We start from the raw sequence: 8,711 nt of genomic DNA, 5'->3' as shown, positions 1-8,711 counted from the left end.
AGTGTACGACAATGAAACTGATTCAATGGATTAGCTTTCAGTCCATTGATTGCAATGACTCAAAATGCCTGACACAGTGACCTGTGCTCTACTGGCCACCAGTTGATTCCTTGTTTTAAATTCATCGACGTGGACGTCATGATGGATAGTATGATACGTGTGGAATTTAAACTCCCTCAACCTGCTGCCAACACGTTCGATCATCTTTACACACGGCTCCAGTTGTGATATCATTTCTCAATTTGGTCAATATACTCTGGAATAAAGGTGATTTTATTTTATTTTGTGTAACAGTGAAAAATAGATTGATGAGACCGATGGAGAACTCTCTTTTACTGTGTTGAAACAAAGTTTTTTTTAAGGAGGTGTTCGCTCATCAAACTATCTCATAGGGGAGGTGCGTAGTGCCACAAAACGATTACTTGGAAAAGAAAAAATCCTGCACACTACTCTTGTGAAGTATCACAAATTTATTAGAAAAATCACAACATTTCGGTCCCTCTGTCGGAGCAGTGTGCAGGATTTTTTTCCTTTCAAGTAACTGTGTTGAAACAGCATTGACCAGTGATGGTTAGCCTTCATGCTAACAGGAGATTTCTGTTCTTTATCTCGCAGCGCTGGGTTTATTTGTTAAGGCATGAATGAGTCCCCCTCTGCGCTTCATCTCACAAGTTGTGTATGTGTGAACCGGCTCTTCATCACTTTAATCGTCACTTCACTCAGAGTATTGCTCACATGCTAAGCTAAGTGATAGCTAAGGTCATCCTCCGACAGAGAGATGTCCTGAAACCAGACAGCCGGCAACATGGCCGTCATGCTGACAACAAGAAAGTGAGCAGATCTGATTTTATTCATCACCATCTGCTCTCAGTCCCAACACAAGTCAGAGCAACACTGCTGTCTTCACTTTCATTTGTTCAAATATAAAATACTTTATATTGTATAAGTCAGTATGATATCATGATGACATGAGAGTCAACTTTATTGTCATTACACATATACAAGTGTAGAGTAACGAAATGAGGTTTGGCATCTCACCAGAAGTGCAAATAAGCAGAAAGTGCAAGAATCTGTGCTATGTACAGTAATTACAAAATTTACAGATGTAGACTAAAAAAAGTGAATTATTGGGTATATATGTCTGGATTAATGGGATGCTATAAATATAAATAAATGCTATAAATATAAGTATATTCTTAGGATTATAATATACAGATTAAGATGCTTAAAGACAGCACAAACTAAGAGAGAGGCTAAAGGGGACACTAAATGTTGGAAAATCCATTTTAGTGCCTGGAAGTTGTTCGTGTTAAACACTTCATCATGCTGTCTGGAGGTGTGCATTTCTACATCCTCTCTTTCTTTTTTTTTTCTGAGTGCAGGCATGGGGGATCGTTCCATGACTGTGCTGCTTGGTAAGTATAAACCATAGTATTTTTAAAAGACATGACATGCTGCTGCAAGATGGAAGACAACAATTAATGCACTGTTGTCTCACTTTCCAGAACTCAAAAGAGTTGTTGTTGCTGTACTTAATGCATTAAGTTTACACGTTCTCCCCATTTTCATGATTTTGTGACGTCTACAATAATAGGAACTTAGCTTCATGTCGAGCAGGTTGTCTGCTGAGGGAGACCCTGAACTCCGATGGGTGAATGAAAGGCATACTTACAGCACTTCGGATAAAATGTTTCCAACTTACAGATATAATAAAATAAAAGATTAATTCATCCATTAATTTATTATTTCATTCCTGAAGTGTTCATGTTTTTGATTTAACACTGAAATGTGACTTTGAAATTGTAGGAAAAGTAAAATAAGACGTACTTTATTTTCCACCAGAGGAAACTTTGTTTTGGATTCTGTCCTGCAGTTGCAAAATAATTAAAAACATAAATCCAAAAACATGTCACAATTCCACATATGCATAAAAACACCTTCCTGCAGCAGGGACATATTGACATATTGACATATCGACGGCCCATTGGCACATCCTACATTACCTCTTATTCGGAAGATTTCAGGACATCGGCACAGATTAATGTTTATAGCGGTTCAGCCTGGCCTGAGGGACCCTCGTTCTTCTCAAAGAGTGGAGACTGTGGGTCGGGTCAGACACTTTTTTCTGTACCTGTCTAACAACAGACTGTTTAGTGTTTTGACTGAAGAAGCAACCTTCTCATTTATAATCAGCAACTTCTGAATTTGGCCGCCTCTTAGTGACTGCTGTTCACAGATTGAATAAGGTCATTGAGTCACTCATTGGTTTGACAGCAATGTTTGACTGAAGGGTGGTTACCTCAGCCACCATGGGCTAATGCTCATTCCAGTCCAAGTAAGGACTGAGTGGATTGAATAAAGAAAAGTTGCATATTATACAGGGCACTGCTGTCACTGGTTTGCTGGGTTAATGTAGAACCATGAAGGATTTTCAGTTCATGCCCTGATGACCAGTCCAGGGTGAGACACGTCTCTCTTTACTAACACGTGCTGTCCTCTTATGAGTGCACGCTTTGATTTTAGCCTTCTGTGGGAAAATACGTTTTTTCGCTGTGCGTCACTTGCCTTTGTTTTCTCTGCAGAGAGGACTCGTCAGCTGATCAGCCTCAAGGACTAAAGTTGAATTATACTTCCGTGGCTCCTTGTCTTTGTGTTCCCTGAATACAAAAACTTCTCATGGACATATTTTCTCTAGGACTCGAAGTAATCACAATCATGTTAAAAGAAAAATATTAATTATCTGCCAAACGATTCCCTTAGTTAGCATGCTCACTTTTCCTGTCTAATCACCTTTTCATGTATTTGTATTGTGTATCTCCTGCAGAGGTTTCTGCAGCTCTATAGTGCAGCTGTCTGACAGTGTGAGTCGCTAACGTGGCCTTCACCTACTGCTTCAGCCTGTCAGCTTCAGCCTGTCAGCTTCAGCCTATCAGCTCCTCTCTGCCCTACCAGGATTGTCTAGAGCCATGCTGACCTTCAACACTGACCATCTCTCCATGAAGAGCATCAGCAGTGGACACACATTTAACCTCAAACACTTAAATGGTTAGGTTTACTTCTTGCAGGTTTACAGAGCATATCTGATGAGACGAGGTTGAATTTGCCATTATTGTGGTTGAAATCAAACATAGCACACAAACTATGTTCATGCACAACTTGAGTTGTTTTATTGATATAGTAAAGGCCGTGCTAAGGAGCGATATCCTGCTGTGTACTGTTGCTAAGAAACCATACTGGAGCCTTGACACTCCTGGTGTGCTGCATTTTGCTGCAGTATCCTCATACATACGCTCCTTTGGCTCCTATGGAGGCTCACTTATGGTTGGCATGCAGTAAGCTAAAGAGTGCTATTAACCCAATAGAGAAAAATCTACCTCTGACATAAAGCCACATTTACATCCACATGTCCATGTTGTTCAAAGGCTTACTGCTATTCAGCAAAGTCAAAGACAAAGATCTCATTAAAGAGACATTTATTCATTCAAGAAACTCCTTGAATCTCAAAGATTCAAGGACTCAAGGAGGTTTCTGTATGTGTGTAGAAATGTGTGTATGAGTAAAATAAATAAATAACATCAACAGCCAGAGCATGTTACAAAGTAAAAACATAAAGTACATCTATGTACATCTAAAACTCATAAACCTGCTTAATGTGTCATTTGTGGCTAATTAAAATATCTGTTTCTGGGTGTTTCTTATTTCAAGACGTAGCCCCCACATTACATTTCACCTTTATGTACAACATGTAGGCTTATGTGAAATGCAAAAAGTAAAAAATACTTGGTAACATGATCTTAGAACCAAGGACACATTGGACATGTGGCTGCAGAAGCTGAGGATCGAACCTCCGACCTTCCAGCTAAGAGATGACCGATGCTCACAGACAGCCTCCCGGTCATTTTTTGGGGATATATTTTGAATTTAAGTGTAATTTTGCCAATTCAGAGTTACCACACTTAACAAAGTCCTCCTCTGAGATCCATCCAGTTTAACTTAAACTTTATAGGAAAGACCGCCATGATTAAAATGTGAAAGGTTTTTGTATTTGGAACTTTGAAGTCGTCCCTGCTGGTCAAAATGTTTTGCCATAACAAAATGTAATTGTTCAACTAAAGAATACACTTACCCCCAAACCTCACACGTTCCTTAAAATAATTTAATGAAATGAATTTTCCCGTCCATCAGTGTGGAGTTAAAACACAGATGTTGCTTCAGACCCGGATGCTACCAGTGAGACACAACCAGATGTGCTCAGAGGTGCGAGGGCTCATTCAGCACTGCTTTGTCTTGAATTGATTTTCAAACCTGGTTTAGATATGGTCTAAACCAGTGTTTGTGTTTGTTGATCAGATTGAACGGCTCAATAGCTGACTGCTAGAATTTCATAAAACTCATTGAAGCTGCCAAGTTTTATCTGACAGAACAAATGACAAAAGTTAACAGTAGCATGTCTGTGTAGGATACAACTGGTTGGATCCGGATCCTGATTCTAAAGGCTCAGCCAAACCACCAGAGGGCGCCTTTGTACAACACATCAGCAGCTCAGAAACATCAAGTCAAGACATTCTTTTATTCATGAAGCATCGTTGAGCTTTACGGTACTTGCCTGCTAAATAAAAGATGTTCTTCAACAAAAAGAAAACATGTATGTTTGCTGTTATTTAATTATTGCATTTGCTGTCATTTTCACTAAATCAATATTCTTTTTTATTGTTGTTGTTTCACTTATAAAGTGTAATGGGCAGGTCTATAACTTGCATTTAAAACCTCTGATTTAAGCAGAAAGTGATGTGTCTCTTAAGCTGTTTTGTTTAAGTATGTTTTATTGGAGGCTTTGTCATTGAGATAAGGACATAAAGAGGACCAGTGATCAAATAATAATTGACAGATAAACTAATTCACATGATGAGTACAGGCTGAGTACAGGTCTGCGGTGGACTGACTGTCACATGGAGAAAACAGAACCATCTACATCTCAATGTTACCAAGGTGAAATAACTGATCATGGATCAAAGGAGGGCAAAGACCCCAGTGACCCCTGTATCTGTCCTGGGGGTCAGTGTGGACACTGTGGAGGACTACAAGTAGACAATAAACTGGAGTGGACAAAGAACACAGAGGCCTGAGCAGCCTCTACTTCCTGCGGAGGCTGAGGTCCTTTAACATCTGCAGGACGATGCCGGGGATGTTTCATGAGTCTGTGGTGGGCAGTGCTCTCCTCAAAGCTGCTGTGTGCTGGAGCAGCCGGGGCTGAGGGCAGCAGATTGAAAGAGACTAAACACACTGATGTAGAGCTGGACTCTCTGACAGTGGTGTCATTCCTGCCTGAGGCCATCAGACTTTACAACTCCTCCCTCTGAGTGACTTATTTCACTGCTTTAAATATCCCTCATCATTATGTATTTTTTTTTACTTTAACTTCTGTCTCAATGCTGTATATACTCCATCATTATTATTTAGAAATGTTGACGCACATATCTTTACATAAACGTATTTTTAAATGCACATACTTTTTACATAGTCAAAGTCTGGATGCTCATCGAAACACCACAGACTTTTAAGTTCATTTTTCATATATTGTTTTTTTTATTGCACATTAATCTATCTTCATGCTAATGTCTTGTATCTTGATACTTATATTTTAGGCTTATATTCACGTAGGAGCAGTTGTAACACTTAAATTCTCCCTCGGGGACTAGTAAAGTATTTCTGCTCTGATTCTGATAACCATTCTGTGTACCAAATGAAATGTTGAATACGTGGACATATATTAACCCCGAGGAAATGAACTTGATTAAGTGTATCTTTTGAGTGGTGTTGTAGGACCTCATGTTTATTAAATCCATTCATTAATCAATTAAAGTGACCTGTGCTTACCATGTGTAAATAAAGTAAGAGGACTTATTGTGGTGGAAAGATTTGTATCAAACATCTGATAATGAATTTCATCAGTTTCAGTGGACAGTTTGTTTCTTGTGGAGTTCTTCTTCAGACTCTTTAAAAGACAAAACCAAACTTTTCCCCTTTATTCTCTCAACACATGTTATGCTTTGAGGAGATTCTTGGTGTTTCTAGACATATTACCCAGGTCTGTAATGATTTCCCCTTTGAACCACATGGGGATATTAGCACTTTAAATACTTATCACAACTGTCACTCTTTAAAAAAACATCCAAATTCAACAACGATGGTGTTTAAGAAACCACAAATCACTCTGTAAGTATTTACCCTGCTCATCATGTACATGTGTTAACATGTCATTGTTTTTTTTGTTTTTACAAACTGAGCCAAATGTACGGCTGCACCACAAGCTGCACAGGAACGAAATGCTACTGAGGACACCATGAGATATTTTAATTAACCATATTTCTACCCAAAATTCACAGTTATGTTAAAAACACCTTTACATTAACTGACATACTGAATGGTGTATTGCATTATAAGATTTCTAGTTGTTTACTTCTCTGTATGATGGAGAAGCGACAGGAGTGTTGAATATTGAGCACAAAGCTGATTCATTTCTATATATTTTGCAACTTACAAAACACTAAATAAAAGCTTTAAAACAAAATATAGTTCAGCTGTGAGCAAATATTGTCTACATATTTATTTATGTATTAATCAAAACTAAGAACAATTCTTCCTGTTGACACCCATAAGGAAAATCTGCTTTAACAAAGAGCAAATATGTTTCATTGAAGTTAGAATACAATAATTTGTACTGATTTATACACTGATTTTAAAAAATTTGCACAACATTTTGGAGTGATATAAACTAATTTTTAATAAAGGTGTTGTGCTCATGCTATGCTAAAATAAGCCTCATAGCTGGTAAGTCAGCCATGATGCACATATCCCATGGCAAAGATGTAGTCACCAGGTAAAGAGACTTTCAGTTCAGCAACATCATTTATCTGCAATACACACTCTGTATGTTGCATCATTGAATCTTTTTCTTAAATAAACCTTAACATTTAGTTTTACTGACCGATAGACGCTTTTTGAATGACTAAGTCGAGGAATAGGTCAACACGACTTGCAGCCTCTTATCCATATCCATTAAGATGGGCAGACGAAGAAACCTGGTGAAATGAACAAAAACACAGAGTCCATGTGAGATGCCCCTTTGCAGCATGTGTGCATGTGAAGGTGCAAAGGCCATTCACATTTCAATACCTCCTTTACAATACAAATAAAGAGAAATGTTTTCTGTAGCAAGCAAGATGTAAGAATCTCTCAGATCTCACCTTGTCTTCTTACAAACATCTTCAGGTTTCAGGGTGCAGGTGTAACAGGTGGGTTTCTTTGTTTTGATTATTTAAAATGATTCTGTAACACCGGGATTCAAACTTCCAGCCTGCTCCAGATCCTCTCCCACAGGACATATTGTCCAAACGATATAACATAAAACGTGTAAATAAAAAAACTTAATGTGCAATAATACCAGGCAGAGACAGAATGACACGAAACACAATCCCAAGAAATCCTGCCTCTGTGAAGATAGGCTACAGCAGTGGTTCCCAAAGTGGGGGTCGCGAGACATTGGCAGGGGGGGTCGCGAGTTGCCTTCCAAAAACAAATGCAAACTGGAAATGACTTGAAATGACATATTTTACCTATCATTGTGAAATGACATACAAAAATGTTGTTCAATTAGTTTAAGGCTGCTGTATTTTTTATTGTCGTTCTAATGTCAGTGTTTGGATAGGCCCATTAGTACTTGCTGCTGTGTGCACCGTTATGCTTTAACCACTTCCAGGGACAGAAGGGGTCCCTGGTCTCTCGCATCTTTATTTTGGGGGTCGTGGGATGAAAAGTTTGGGAACCCCTGGGCTACAGTATACGTTAAAAAAAGAAAACTTGCACTTGCCATGCACTTTAAGATAGTTTGCAGTAACTATCAAAATAAATATTTCTACAGATTATTACATAGATAGATAGATATAATCTTTGTTATCATTGTATACAAGGACACAACGAAACTTGGTTAGCAGCAATCCTAAACAGCAGCGTTTACAAAAACAACAACAAAAATATATTTGTGGTGATATCAGAGAGAAATATGCAAAAAGTGGCCAGAGCAATTGCTGTTCAGTGAATGAATGATAATAATAATAAATAAATAGACAGTTGTGGTGACTGAAAGAATATACAGTTATTATTTTGCAGTGACTGATTAGTATTAGGTAAACAAGCATCCTTATATTAACATCAACAGATAGCAAAATACACTTATAGATGGAAACAAAAATATAGGCCTATTCAAACTTTAAAAAAAAGGGATTGATAGAGATATTAAATATGCTTCAAAGATGAAATCCAAATGTACAAAAGGGGAAAGGGCAAAATGAGTATAAATCAAAGAAGAAAACAGAAGCAGGTGGTGATCCAGACCACAACAAAAAACTACATCAAGGAATCTCAGACAGAGAAACAAACAATTTTGTGTAAGTTCTACAAACATTGGTGTTTGAACTACTTTCTCAACTCATCGAGTTAATCTTCAGTAGGCCACATTGTATATCCTGTTAAATCGTGGTAAAGGCAATCCCTCCATCAACACATGGCAGTCAGAATTTATCGAGCGGCAGCCAATAGGAGCGCTCCTTTTAGGGCGAGCCTCCGAAGCGCACGGCCAATCAGATCGGCAGAAAGGGACCCGTGCCTCCGAGTTGTGCAGCGCCGCGGTCACGTGACGCTGGGGGGAAAGA

This window comes from Labrus mixtus, chromosome 7, assembly GCF_963584025.1.
Source record: "Labrus mixtus chromosome 7, fLabMix1.1, whole genome shotgun sequence".
NCBI classification, from domain to species: domain Eukaryota; kingdom Metazoa; phylum Chordata; class Actinopteri; order Labriformes; family Labridae; genus Labrus; species Labrus mixtus.
The sequence above is the reverse complement of the archived record's forward strand: the minus strand, read 5'-3'. Positions refer to the sequence as shown.